General features: G+C 40.8%; 9 non-coding genes across 9 annotated transcripts; all 9 read right to left on the bottom strand.

The window, feature by feature from the left end:
* Nucleotides 1–59: 59 nt before the first annotated feature.
* LOC149772349 (U1 spliceosomal RNA) lies at nt 60–223 on the bottom strand. Its single transcript, XR_016417922.1, has one exon. It is a non-coding gene; the product is annotated as a U1 spliceosomal RNA (small nuclear RNA).
* Nucleotides 224–1,677: 1,454 nt separating this feature from the next.
* LOC149772348 (U1 spliceosomal RNA) lies at nt 1,678–1,841 on the bottom strand. The gene has a single exon (XR_016417877.1). It is a non-coding gene; the product is annotated as a U1 spliceosomal RNA (small nuclear RNA).
* A 1,464-nt stretch (nt 1,842–3,305) lies between these two features.
* LOC149772347 (U1 spliceosomal RNA) lies at nt 3,306–3,469 on the bottom strand. Its single transcript, XR_016417915.1, has one exon. It is a non-coding gene; the product is annotated as a U1 spliceosomal RNA (small nuclear RNA).
* Nucleotides 3,470–4,925: 1,456 nt separating this feature from the next.
* Nucleotides 4,926–5,089, bottom strand: LOC149772346 (U1 spliceosomal RNA). Its single transcript, XR_016417876.1, has one exon. It is a non-coding gene; the product is annotated as a U1 spliceosomal RNA (small nuclear RNA).
* A 1,464-nt stretch (nt 5,090–6,553) lies between these two features.
* LOC149772345 (U1 spliceosomal RNA) lies at nt 6,554–6,717 on the bottom strand. The gene has a single exon (XR_016417913.1). It is a non-coding gene; the product is annotated as a U1 spliceosomal RNA (small nuclear RNA).
* A 1,456-nt stretch (nt 6,718–8,173) lies between these two features.
* LOC149772344 (U1 spliceosomal RNA) lies at nt 8,174–8,337 on the bottom strand. Its single transcript, XR_016417875.1, has one exon. It is a non-coding gene; the product is annotated as a U1 spliceosomal RNA (small nuclear RNA).
* Nucleotides 8,338–9,799: 1,462 nt separating this feature from the next.
* On the bottom strand, nt 9,800–9,963 carry LOC149772343 (U1 spliceosomal RNA). The gene has a single exon (XR_016417912.1). It is a non-coding gene; the product is annotated as a U1 spliceosomal RNA (small nuclear RNA).
* Nucleotides 9,964–11,455: 1,492 nt separating this feature from the next.
* LOC149772342 (U1 spliceosomal RNA) lies at nt 11,456–11,619 on the bottom strand. Its single transcript, XR_016417874.1, has one exon. It is a non-coding gene; the product is annotated as a U1 spliceosomal RNA (small nuclear RNA).
* Nucleotides 11,620–13,075: 1,456 nt separating this feature from the next.
* On the bottom strand, nt 13,076–13,239 carry LOC149772341 (U1 spliceosomal RNA). Its single transcript, XR_016417873.1, has one exon. It is a non-coding gene; the product is annotated as a U1 spliceosomal RNA (small nuclear RNA).
* Nucleotides 13,240–14,349: the final 1,110 nt, after the last annotated feature.

The raw sequence follows: 14,349 nt of genomic DNA, 5'->3' as shown, positions 1-14,349 counted from the left end.
GACATCCAGACTAATTTTGTCATAAGCTTGAGATTATTGGTTATTTTTAATTGAATTATCAGGGGTTAGCGCGAACGCAGACCCCCACACTAATATATAACGACCCCGAGTCACCCACATTTGGGGTGATCGCAGGTTTCAGCCCAACCGAAGTGCAATGGAAAGGCCTCATCCTGGGGAAACCGCCTAGCTGATCACGGTACTCCCTGGTCCAGGTAAGTATGATTTCTTGACGTTTACTGACGTTTATCAACTGACATTTGTGTCTGGAGTAGGAAGTGTGCCTCTAAGTAATGAAAATAAATTAAAACGATTCAGGGCCATGGTACTGCTGATGTTTTAGTATTCCGAATAACTTTATAGCTTATGTTTCAACATTACAAAAGTAACTGAAATGTCTTCAAATAGTCCTTTATTTGGAATTTCAGTTTCTTTTACGGTGGATATATGCTATATAGGTTTGCTCGGACGGCAGGGGATAGTTTCGTATATTGGCCCCTGGCAAATTTCTTAACTTGAGTCAACGGTGCGTATTTTTCAGCTATTATGGTTTTTTAATTAAATATATGGATACATTTTTCAATTCCGCGTTTCGGGCTTGTCTTGTTCTTGAAACTGATATCAGCCATTGACCTCCCATAGTTACTTCACAGCAAGTTGACAGTGAAATAGCAATAGTCGTCTAGCAAGAACTATGGTCAATCACATCCAGCTGTTTAGTACACAATGCTTTCCCGAACTGTTACGTAAGGAAAGGGATTGTGTTTGCACTGGCAAGATCGCTTGGTGTCATAAATGAAAAATGCAGGTATAAATTTGAGGTTGCAGTGCATCAACCTCTTTTGCTATGAACCACTGCAAATCGACTTGTCAGGTCAAAGGAATACTACTTTTTGTTTCCTCTGTTTTATTAAATTTGAAATCTTTGTGCCACTGATTGGCCAGCTACGCTTCGCCGTACTCCGAGTCTAGAAGCTTTGGATTGTTGAAAGTGCTGCTGATACAGAAGTAACTGGTGATGCAGATGATCTCTACAATGAGACTTATGATGAAGCTTCACTGCTTTTGATAAGGACAACAAGCTTGCTGTATTAACGAAGTTGTTCCTGTTATTTGAAGATATTGTTTCTCTCTCTCTCTCTCTCTCTCTCTACTGCAGAGAAGTTCGGTGAAAATAAAACTTGATTTTCGTCGAATCCAGTAAGCATGTTTCCATTTATTTCTCTTTCTTTCTTTCTTTCTCTCACAAATATGCTGGATCGCTGTTACTCAAAGATATTTCACACGTTCGTTGTGAGATGGCTCTTTGAAAGTTGTTTGTTGTAGGGTTTAATGCCATTTTTCAGCACAAGATAGGCTATGCATGGCAGGCAATATAAATGGTGGAGGAAGAACCCGGGAGAAGAAAAATGAACGGAAAGAACTCCCGACCCATGATAACATACTGGCAAGCTTTCTCTGATAACCACATGGGCCAAATCCGAAACTCAAACACACGCAGACAGGTGAGATGGCCGCGATCCGTAATGGTGGGCTATTTAGACCACCCGGGGTACCCACCCCTTGAAAGAGCAGTGTAAGAAATAATAACATTATCGATTGGCACGTGCTAATCAGAGACATCCAGACTAATTTTGTCCTAAGCTTGAGATTATTGGTTATTTTTAATTGAATTATCAGGGGTTAGCGCGAACGCAGACCCCCACACTAATAAATAACGACCCCGAGTCACCCACATTTGGGGTGATCGCAGGTTTCAGCCCAACCGAAGTGCAATGGAAAGGCCTCATCCTGGGGAAACCGCCTAGCTGATCACGGTACTCCCTGGTCCAGGTAAGTATGATTTCTTGACGTTTACTGACGTTTATCAACTGACATTTGTGTCTGGAGTAGGAAGTGTGCCTCTAAGTAATGAAAATAAATTAAAACGATTCAGGGCCATGGTACTGCTGATGTCTTAGTATTCCGAATAACTTTATAGCTTATGTTTCAACATTACAAAAGTAACTGAAATGTCTTCAAATAGTCCTTTATTTGCAATTTCAGTTTCTTTTACGGTGGATATATGCTATATAGGTTTGCTCGGACGGCAGGGGATAGTTTCGTATATTGGCCCCTGGCAAATTTCTTAACTTGAGGCAACGGTGCGTATTTTTCAGCTATTATGGTTTTTTAATTAAATATATGGATACATTTTTCAATTCCGCGTTTCGGGCTTGTCTTGTTCTTGAAACTGATATCAGCCATTGACCTCCCATAGTTACTTCACAGCAAGTTGACAGTGAAATAGCAATAGTCGTCTAGCAAGAACTATGGTCAATCACATCCAGCTGTTTAGTACACAATGCTTTCCCGAACTGTTACGTAAGGAAAGGGATTGTGTTTGCACTGGCAAGATCGCTTGGTGTCATAAATGAAAAATGCAGGTATAAATTTGAGGTTGCAGTGCATCAACCTCTTTTGCTATGAACCACTGCAAATCGACTTGTCAGGTCAAAGGAATACAACTTTTTGTTTCCTCTGTTTTATTAAATTTGAAATCTTTGTGCCACTGATTGGCCAGCTACGCTTCGCCGTACTCCGAGTCTAGAAGCTTTGGATTGTTGAAAGTGCTGCTGATACAGAAGTAACTGGTGATGCAGATGATCTCTACAATGAGACTTATGATGAAGCTTCACTGCTTTTGATAAGGACAACAAGCTTGCTGTATTAACGAAGTTGTTCCTGTTATTTGAAGATATTGTTTCTCTCTCTCTCTCTCTCTCTCTCTCTCTCTCTCTACTGCAGAGAAGTTCTGTGAAAATAAAATTTGATTTTCGTCGAATCCAGTAAGCATGTTTCCATTTATTTCTCTTTCTTTCTTTCTTTCTCTCACAAATATGCTGGATCGCTGTTACTCAAAGATATTTCACACGTTCGTTGTGAGATGGCTCTTTGAAAGTTGTTTGTTGTAGGGTTTAATGCCATTTTTCAGCACAAGATAGGCTATGCATGGCAGGCAATATAAATGGTGGAGGAAGAACCCGGGAGAAGAAAAATGAACGGAAAGAACTCCCGACCCATGATAACATACTGGCAAGCTTTCTCTGATAACCACATGGGCCAAATCCGAAACTCAAACACACGCAGACAGGTGAGATGGCCGCGATCCGTAATGGTGGGCTATTTAGACCACCCGGAGTACCCACCCCTTGAAAGAGCAGTGTAAGAAATAATAACATTATCGATTGGCACGTGCTAATCAGAGACATCCAGACTAATTTTGTCATAAGCTTGAGATTATTGGTTATTTTTAATTGAATTATCAGGGATTAGCGCGAACGCAGACCCCCACACTAATAAATAACGACCCCGAGTCACCCACATTTGGGGTGATCGCAGGTTTCAGCCCAACCGAAGTGCAATGGAAAGGCCTCATCCTGGGGAAACCGCCTAGCTGATCACGGTACTCCCTGGTCCAGGTAAGTATGATTTCTTGACGTTTACTGACGTTTATCAACTGACATTTGTGTCTGGAGTAGGAAGTGTGCCTCTAAGTAATGAAAATAAATTAAAACGATTCAGGGCCATGGTACTGCTGATGTCTTAGTATTCCGAATAACTTTATAGCTTATGTTTCAACATTACAAAAGTAACTGAAATGTCTTCAAATAGTCCTTTATTTGCAATTTCAGTTTCTTTTACGGTGGATATATGCTATATAGGTTTGCTCGGACGGCAGGGGATAGTTTCGTATATTGGCCCCTGGCAAATTTCTTAACTTGAGGCAACGGTGCGTATTTTTCAGCTATTATGGTTTTTTAATTAAATATATGGATACATTTTTCAATTCCGCGTTTCGGGCTTGTCTTGTTCTTGAAACTGATATCAGCCATTGACCTCCCATAGTTACTTCACAGCAAGTTGACAGTGAAATAGCAATAGTCGTCTAGCAAGAACTATGGTCAATCACATCCAGCTGTTTAGTACACAATGCTTTCCCGAACTGTTACGTAAGGAAAGGGATTGTGTTTGCACTGGCAAGATCGCTTGGTGTCATAAATGAAAAATGCAGGTATAAATTTGAGGTTGCAGTGCATCAACCTCTTTTGCTATGAACCACTGCAAATCGACTTGTCAGGTCAAAGGAATACTACTTTTTGTTTCCTCTGTTTTATTAAATTTGAAATCTTTGTGCCACTGATTGGCCAGCTACGCTTCGCCGTACTCCGAGTCTAGAAGCTTTGGATTGTTGAAAGTGCTGCTGATACAGAAGTAACTGGTGATGCAGATGATCTCTACAATGAGACTTATGATGAAGCTTCACTGCTTTTGATAAGGACAACAAGCTTGCTGTATTAACGAAGTTGTTCCTGTTATTTGAAGATATTGTTTCTCTCTCTCTCTCTCTCTCTCTCTCTACTGCAGAGAAGTTCGGTGAAAATAAAACTTGATTTTCGTCGAATCCAGTAAGCATGTTTCCATTTATTTCTCTTTCTTTCTTTCTTTCTCTCACAAATATGCTGGATCGCTGTTACTCAAAGATATTTCACACGTTCGTTGTGAGATGGCTCTTTGAAAGTTGTTTGTTGTAGGGTTTAATGCCATTTTTCAGCACAAGATAGGCTATGCATGGCAGGCAATATAAATGGTGGAGGAAGAACCCGGGAGAAGAAAAATGAACGGAAAGAACTCCCGACCCATGATAACATACTGGCAAGCTTTCTCTGATAACCACATGGGCCAAATCCGAAACTCAAACACACGCAGACAGGTGAGATGGCCGCGATCCGTAATGGTGGGCTATTTAGACCACCCGGGGTACCCACCCCTTGAAAGAGCAGTGTAAGAAATAATAACATTATCGATTGGCACGTGCTAATCAGAGACATCCAGACTAATTTTGTCCTAAGCTTGAGATTATTGGTTATTTTTAATTGAATTATCAGGGGTTAGCGCGAACGCAGACCCCCACACTAATAAATAACGACCCCGAGTCACCCACATTTGGGGTGATCGCAGGTTTCAGCCCAACCGAAGTGCAATGGAAAGGCCTCATCCTGGGGAAACCGCCTAGCTGATCACGGTACTCCCTGGTCCAGGTAAGTATGATTTCTTGACGTTTACTGACGTTTATCAACTGACATTTGTGTCTGGAGTAGGAAGTGTGCCTCTAAGTAATGAAAATAAATTAAAACGATTCAGGGCCATGGTACTGCTGATGTCTTAGTATTCCGAATAACTTTATAGCTTATGTTTCAACATTACAAAAGTAACTGAAATGTCTTCAAATAGTCCTTTATTTGCAATTTCAGTTTCTTTTACGGTGGATATATGCTATATAGGTTTGCTCGGACGGCAGGGGATAGTTTCGTATATTGGCCCCTGGCAAATTTCTTAACTTGAGGCAACGGTGCGTATTTTTCAGCTATTATGGTTTTTTAATTAAATATATGGATACATTTTTCAATTCCGCGTTTCGGGCTTGTCTTGTTCTTGAAACTGATATCAGCCATTGACCTCCCATAGTTACTTCACAGCAAGTTGACAGTGAAATAGCAATAGTCGTCTAGCAAGAACTATGGTCAATCACATCCAGCTGTTTAGTACACAATGCTTTCCCGAACTGTTACGTAAGGAAAGGGATTGTGTTTGCACTGGCAAGATCGCTTGGTGTCATAAATGAAAAATGCAGGTATAAATTTGAGGTTGCAGTGCATCAACCTCTTTTGCTATGAACCACTGCAAATCGACTTGTCAGGTCAAAGGAATACAACTTTTTGTTTCCTCTGTTTTATTAAATTTGAAATCTTTGTGCCACTGATTGGCCAGCTACGCTTCGCCGTACTCCGAGTCTAGAAGCTTTGGATTGTTGAAAGTGCTGCTGATACAGAAGTAACTGGTGATGCAGATGATCTCTACAATGAGACTTATGATGAAGCTTCACTGCTTTTGATAAGGACAACAAGCTTGCTGTATTAACGAAGTTGTTCCTGTTATTTGAAGATATTGTTTCTCTCTCTCTCTCTCTCTCTCTCTCTCTCTCTCTACTGCAGAGAAGTTCTGTGAAAATAAAATTTGATTTTCGTCGAATCCAGTAAGCATGTTTCCATTTATTTCTCTTTCTTTCTTTCTTTCTCTCACAAATATGCTGGATCGCTGTTACTCAAAGATATTTCACACGTTCGTTGTGAGATGGCTCTTTGAAAGTTGTTTGTTGTAGGGTTTAATGCCATTTTTCAGCACAAGATAGGCTATGCATGGCAGGCAATATAAATGGTGGAGGAAGAACCCGGGAGAAGAAAAATGAACGGAAAGAACTCCCGACCCATGATAACATACTGGCAAGCTTTCTCTGATAACCACATGGGCCAAATCCGAAACTCAAACACACGCAGACAGGTGAGATGGCCGCGATCCGTAATGGTGGGCTATTTAGACCACCCGGGGTACCCACCCCTTGAAAGAGCAGTGTAAGAAATAATAACATTATCGATTGGCACGTGCTAATCAGAGACATCCAGACTAATTTTGTCATAAGCTTGAGATTATTGGTTATTTTTAATTGAATTATCAGGGATTAGCGCGAACGCAGACCCCCACACTAATAAATAACGACCCCGAGTCACCCACATTTGGGGTGATCGCAGGTTTCAGCCCAACCGAAGTGCAATGGAAAGGCCTCATCCTGGGGAAACCGCCTAGCTGATCACGGTACTCCCTGGTCCAGGTAAGTATGATTTCTTGACGTTTACTGACGTTTATCAACTGACATTTGTGTCTGGAGTAGGAAGTGTGCCTCTAAGTAATGAAAATAAATTAAAACGATTCAGGGCCATGGTACTGCTGATGTCTTAGTATTCCGAATAACTTTATAGCTTATGTTTCAACATTACAAAAGTAACTGAAATGTCTTCAAATAGTCCTTTATTTGCAATTTCAGTTTCTTTTACGGTGGATATATGCTATATAGGTTTGCTCGGACGGCAGGGGATAGTTTCGTATATTGGCCCCTGGCAAATTTCTTAACTTGAGGCAACGGTGCGTATTTTTCAGCTATTATGGTTTTTTAATTAAATATATGGATACATTTTTCAATTCCGCGTTTCGGGCTTGTCTTGTTCTTGAAACTGATATCAGCCATTGACCTCCCATAGTTACTTCACAGCAAGTTGACAGTGAAATAGCAATAGTCGTCTAGCAAGAACTATGGTCAATCACATCCAGCTGTTTAGTACACAATGCTTTCCCGAACTGTTACGTAAGGAAAGGGATTGTGTTTGCACTGGCAAGATCGCTTGGTGTCATAAATGAAAAATGCAGGTATAAATTTGAGGTTGCAGTGCATCAACCTCTTTTGCTATGAACCACTGCAAATCGACTTGTCAGGTCAAAGGAATACTACTTTTTGTTTCCTCTGTTTTATTAAATTTGAAATCTTTGTGCCACTGATTGGCCAGCTACGCTTCGCCGTACTCCGAGTCTAGAAGCTTTGGATTGTTGAAAGTGCTGCTGATACAGAAGTAACTGGTGATGCAGATGATCTCTACAATGAGACTTATGATGAAGCTTCACTGCTTTTGATAAGGACAACAAGCTTGCTGTATTAACGAAGTTGTTCCTGTTATTTGAAGATATTGTTTCTCTCTCTCTCTCTCTCTCTCTCTCTACTGCAGAGAAGTTCGGTGAAAATAAAACTTGATTTTCGTCGAATCCAGTAAGCATGTTTCCATTTATTTCTCTTTCTTTCTTTCTTTCTCTCACAAATATGCTGGATCGCTGTTACTCAAAGATATTTCACACGTTCGTTGTGAGATGGCTCTTTGAAAGTTGTTTGTTGTAGGGTTTAATGCCATTTTTCAGCACAAGATAGGCTATGCATGGCAGGCAATATAAATGGTGGAGGAAGAACCCGGGAGAAGAAAAATGAACGGAAAGAACTCCCGACCCATGATAACATACTGGCAAGCTTTCTCTGATAACCACATGGGCCAAATCCGAAACTCAAACACACGCAGACAGGTGAGATGGCCGCGATCCGTAATGGTGGGCTATTTAGACCACCCGGGGTACCCACCCCTTGAAAGAGCAGTGTAAGAAATAATAACATTATCGATTGGCACGTGCTAATCAGAGACATCCAGACTAATTTTGTCCTAAGCTTGAGATTATTGGTTATTTTTAATTGAATTATCAGGGGTTAGCGCGAACGCAGACCCCCACACTAATAAATAACGACCCCGAGTCACCCACATTTGGGGTGATCGCAGGTTTCAGCCCAACCGAAGTGCAATGGAAAGGCCTCATCCTGGGGAAACCGCCTAGCTGATCACGGTACTCCCTGGTCCAGGTAAGTATGATTTCTTGACGTTTACTGACGTTTATCAACTGACATTTGTGTCTGGAGTAGGAAGTGTGCCTCTAAGTAATGAAAATAAATTAAAACGATTCAGGGCCATGGTACTGCTGATGTCTTAGTATTCCGAATAACTTTATAGCTTATGTTTCAACATTACAAAAGTAACTGAAATGTCTTCAAATAGTCCTTTATTTGGAATTTCAGTTTCTTTTACGGTGGATATATGCTATATAGGTTTGCTCGGACGGCAGGGGATAGTTTCGTATATTGGCCCCTGGCAAATTTCTTAACTTGAGGCAACGGTGCGTATTTTTCAGCTATTATGGTTTTTTAATTAAATATATGGATACATTTTTCAATTCCGCGTTTCGGGCTTGTCTTGTTCTTGAAACTGATATCAGCCATTGACCTCCCATAGTTACTTCACAGCAAGTTGACAGTGAAATAGCAATAGTCGTCTAGCAAGAACTATGGTCAATCACATCCAGCTGTTTAGTACACAATGCTTTCCCGAACTGTTACGTAAGGAAAGGGATTGTGTTTGCACTGGCAAGATCGCTTGGTGTCATAAATGAAAAATGCAGGTATAAATTTGAGGTTGCAGTGCATCAACCTCTTTTGCTATGAACCACTGCAAATCGACTTGTCAGGTCAAAGGAATACAACTTTTTGTTTCCTCTGTTTTATTAAATTTGAAATCTTTGTGCCACTGATTGGCCAGCTACGCTTCGCCGTACTCCGAGTCTAGAAGCTTTGGATTGTTGAAAGTGCTGCTGATACAGAAGTAACTGGTGATGCAGATGATCTCTACAATGAGACTTATGATGAAGCTTCACTGCTTTTGATAAGGACAACAAGCTTGCTGTATTAACGAAGTTGTTCCTGTTATTTGAAGATATTGTTTCTCTCTCTCTCTCTCTCTCTCTCTCTCTCTCTACTGCAGAGAAGTTCTGTGAAAATAAAATTTGATTTTCGTCGAATCCAGTAAGCATGTTTCCATTTATTTCTCTTTCTTTCTTTCTTTCTCTCACAAATATGCTGGATCGCTGTTACTCAAAGATATTTCACACGTTCGTTGTGAGATGGCTCTTTGAAAGTTGTTTGTTGTAGGGTTTAATGCCATTTTTCAGCACAAGATAGGCTATGCATGGCAGGCAATATAAATGGTGGAGGAAGAACCCGGGAGAAGAAAAATGAACGGAAAGAACTCCCGACCCATGATAACATACTGGCAAGCTTTCTCTGATAACCACATGGGCCAAATCCGAAACTCAAACACACGCAGACAGGTGAGATGGCCGCGATCCGTAATGGTGGGCTATTTAGACCACCCGGGGTACCCACCCCTTGAAAGAGCAGTGTAAGAAATAATAACATTATCGATTGGCACGTGCTAATCAGAGACATCCAGACTAATTTTGTCATAAGCTTGAGATTATTGGTTATTTTTAATTGAATTATCAGGGATTAGCGCGAACGCAGACCCCCACACTAATAAATAACGACCCCGAGTCACCCACATTTGGGGTGATCGCAGGTTTCAGCCCAACCGAAGTGCAATGGAAAGGCCTCATCCTGGGGAAACCGCCTAGCTGATCACGGTACTCCCTGGTCCAGGTAAGTATGATTTCTTGACGTTTACTGACGTTTATCAACTGACATTTGTGTCTGGAGTAGGAAGTGTGCCTCTAAGTAATGAAAATAAATTAAAACGATTCAGGGCCATGGTACTGCTGATGTCTTAGTATTCCGAATAACTTTATAGCTTATGTTTCAACATTACAAAAGTAACTGAAATGTCTTCAAATAGTCCTTTATTTGCAATTTCAGTTTCTTTTACGGTGGATATATGCTATATAGGTTTGCTCGGACGGCAGGGGATAGTTTCGTATATTGGCCCCTGGCAAATTTCTTAACTTGAGGCAACGGTGCGTATTTTTCAGCTATTATGGTTTTTTAATTAAATATATGGATACATTTTTCAATTCCGCGTTTCGGGCTTGTCTTGTTCTTGAAACTGATATCAGCCATTGACCTCCCATAGTTACTTCACAGCAAGTTGACAGTGAAATAGCAATAGTCGTCTAGCAAGAACTATGGTCAATCACATCCAGCTGTTTAGTACACAATGCTTTCCCGAACTGTTACGTAAGGAAAGGGATTGTGTTTGCACTGGCAAGATCGCTTGGTGTCATAAATGAAAAATGCAGGTATAAATTTGAGGTTGCAGTGCATCAACCTCTTTTGCTATGAACCACTGCAAATCGACTTGTCAGGTCAAAGGAATACTACTTTTTGTTTCCTCTGTTTTATTAAATTTGAAATCTTTGTGCCACTGATTGGCCAGCTACGCTTCGCCGTACTCCGAGTCTAGAAGCTTTGGATTGTTGAAAGTGCTGCTGATACAGAAGTAACTGGTGATGCAGATGATCTCTACAATGAGACTTATGATGAAGCTTCACTGCTTTTGATAAGGACAACAAGCTTGCTGTATTAACGAAGTTGTTCCTGTTATTTGAAGATATTGTTTCTCTCTCTCTCTCTCTCTCTCTCTCTCCCTCTCTCTCTCTCTCTCTCTCTCTCTCTCTCTCTACTGCAGAGAAGTTCTGTGAAAATAAAACTTGATTTTCGTCGAATCCAGTAAGCATGTTTCCATTTATTTCTCTTTCTTTCTTTCTTTCTCTCACAAATATGCTGGATCGCTGTTACTCAAAGATATTTCACACGTTCGTTGTGAGATGGCTCTTTGAAAGTTGTTTGTTGTAGGGTTTAATGCCATTTTTCAGCACAAGATAGGCTATGCATGGCAGGCAATATAAATGGTGGAGGAAGAACCCGGGAGAAGAAAAATGAACGGAAAGAACTCCCGACCCATGATAACATACTGGCAAGCTTTCTCTGATAACCACATGGGCCAAATCCGAAACTCAAACACACGCAGACAGGTGAGATGGCCGCGATCCGTAATGGTGGGCTATTTAGACCACCCGGGGTACCCACCCCTTGAAAGAGCAGTGTAAGAAATAATAACATTATCGATTGGCACGTGCTAATCAGAGACATCCAGACTAATTTTGTCCTAAGCTTGAGATTATTGGTTATTTTTAATTGAATTATCAGGGGTTAGCGCGAACGCAGACCCCCACACTAATAAATAACGACCCCGAGTCACCCACATTTGGGGTGATCGCAGGTTTCAGCCCAACCGAAGTGCAATGGAAAGGCCTCATCCTGGGGAAACCGCCTAGCTGATCACGGTACTCCCTGGTCCAGGTAAGTATGATTTCTTGACGTTTACTGACGTTTATCAACTGACATTTGTGTCTGGAGTAGGAAGTGTGCCTCTAAGTAATGAAAATAAATTAAAACGATTCAGGGCCATGGTACTGCTGATGTCTTAGTATTCCGAATAACTTTATAGCTTATGTTTCAACATTACAAAAGTAACTGAAATGTCTTCAAATAGTCCTTTATTTGCAATTTCAGTTTCTTTTACGGTGGATATATGCTATATAGGTTTGCTCGGACGGCAGGGGATAGTTTCGTATATTGGCCCCTGGCAAATTTCTTAACTTGAGGCAACGGTGCGTATTTTTCAGCTATTATGGTTTTTTAATTAAATATATGGATACATTTTTCAATTCCGCGTTTCGGGCTTGTCTTGTTCTTGAAACTGATATCAGCCATTGACCTCCCATAGTTACTTCACAGCAAGTTGACAGTGAAATAGCAATAGTCGTCTAGCAAGAACTATGGTCAATCACATCCAGCTGTTTAGTACACAATGCTTTCCCGAACTGTTACGTAGGGAAAGGGATTGTGTTTGCACTGGCAAGATCGCTTGGTGTCATAAATGAAAAATGCAGGTATAAATTTGAGGTTGCAGTGCATCAACCTCTTTTGCTATGAACCACTGCAAATCGACTTGTCAGGTCAAAGGAATACTACTATTTGTTTCCTCTGTTTTATTAAATTTGAAATCTTTGTGCCACTGATTGGCCAGCTACGCTTCGCCGTACTCCGAGTCTAGAAGCTTTGGATTGTTGAAAGTGCTGCTGATACAGAAGTAACTGGTGATGCAGATGATCTCTACAATGAGACTTATGATGAAGCTGTCACTGCTTTTGATAAGGACAACAAGCTTGCTGTATTAACGAAGTTGTTCCTGTTATTTGAAGATATTGTTTCTCTCTCTCTCTCTCTCTCTCTCTCTACTGCAGAGAAGTTCTGTGAAAATAAAACTTGATTTTCGTCGAATCCAGTAAGCATGTTTCCATTTATTTCTCTTTCTTTCTTTCTTTCTCTCACAAATATGCTGGATCGCTGTTACTCAAAGATATTTCACACGTTCGTTGTGAGATGGCTCTTTGAAAGTTGTTTGTTGTAGGGTTTAATGCCATTTTCAGCACAAGATAGGCTATGCATGGCAGGCAATATAAATGGTGGAGGAAGAACCCGGGAGAAGAAAAATGAACGGAAAGAACTCCCGACCCATGATAACATACTGGCAAGCTTTCTCTGATAACCACATGGGCCAAATCCGAAACTCAAACACACGCAGACAGGTGAGATGGCCGCGATCCGTAATGGTGGGCTATTTAGACCACCCGGGGTACCCACCCCTTGAAAGAGCAGTGTAAGAAATAATAACATTATCGATTGGTACGTGCTAATCAGAGACATCCAGACTAATTTTGTCATAAGCTTGAGATTATTGGTTATTTTTAATTGAATTATCAGGGGTTAGCGCGAACGCAGACCCCCACACTAATAAATAACGACCCCGAGTCACCCACATTTGGGGTGATCGCAGGTTTCAGCCCAACCGAAGTGCAATGGAAAGGCCTCATCCTGGGGAAACCGCCTAGCTGATCACGGTACTCCCTGGTCCAGGTAAGTATGATTTCTTGACGTTTACTGACGTTTATCAACTGACATTTGTGTCTGGAGTAGGAAGTGTGCCTCTAAGTAATGAAAATAAATTAAAACGATTCAGGGCCATGGTACTGCTGATGTTTTAGTATTCCGAATAACTTTATAGCTTATGTTTCAACATTACAAAAGTAACTGAAATGTCTTCAAATAGTCCTTTATTTGGAATTTCAGTTTCTTTTACGGTGGATATATGCTATATAGGTTTGCTCGGACGGCAGGGGATAGTTTCGTATATTGGCCCCTGGCAAATTTCTTAACTTGAGGCAACGGTGCGTATTTTTCAGCTATTATGGTTTTTTAATTAAATATATGGATACATTTTTCAATTCCGCGTTTCGGGCTTGTCTTGTTCTTGAAACTGATATCAGCCATTGACCTCCCATAGTTACTTCACAGCAAGTTGACAGTGAAATAGCAATAGTCGTCTAGCAAGAACTATGGTCAATCACATCCAGCTGTTTAGTACACAATGCTTTCCCGAACTGTTACGTAAGGAAAGGGATTGTGTTTGCACTGGCAAGATCGCTTGGTGTCATAAATGAAAAATGCAGGTATAAATTTGAGGTTGCAGTGCATCAACCTCTTTTGCTATGAACCACTGCAAATCGACTTGTCAGGTCAAAGGAATACTACTTTTTGTTTCCTCTGTTTTATTAAATTTGAAATCTTTGTGCCACTGATTGGCCAGCTACGCTTCGCCGTACTCCGAGTCTAGAAGCTTTGGATTGTTGAAAGTGCTGCTGATACAGAAGTAACTGGTGATGCAGATGATCTCTACAATGAGACTTATGATGAAGCTTCACTGCTTTTGATAAGGACAACAAGCTTGCTGTATTAACGAAGTTGTTCCTGTTATTTGAAGATATTGTTTCTCTCTCTCTCTCTCTCTCTCTCTACTGCAGAGAAGTTCGGTGAAAATAAAACTTGATTTTCGTCGAATCCAGTAAGCATGTTTCCATTTATTTCTCTTTCTTTCTTTCTTTCTCTCACAAATATGCTGGATCGCTGTTACTCAAAGATATTTCACACGTTCGTTGTGAGATGGCTCTTTGAAAGTTGTTTGTTGTAGGGTTTAA

Source organism: Sinohyriopsis cumingii, unplaced genomic scaffold, assembly GCF_028554795.1.
Source record: "Sinohyriopsis cumingii isolate HCF-2022 unplaced genomic scaffold, ASM2855479v2 utg001517l, whole genome shotgun sequence".
Lineage (NCBI taxonomy): Eukaryota > Metazoa > Mollusca > Bivalvia > Unionida > Unionidae > Sinohyriopsis > Sinohyriopsis cumingii.
The sequence above is the reverse complement of the archived record's forward strand: the minus strand, read 5'-3'. Positions and strand labels throughout refer to the sequence as shown.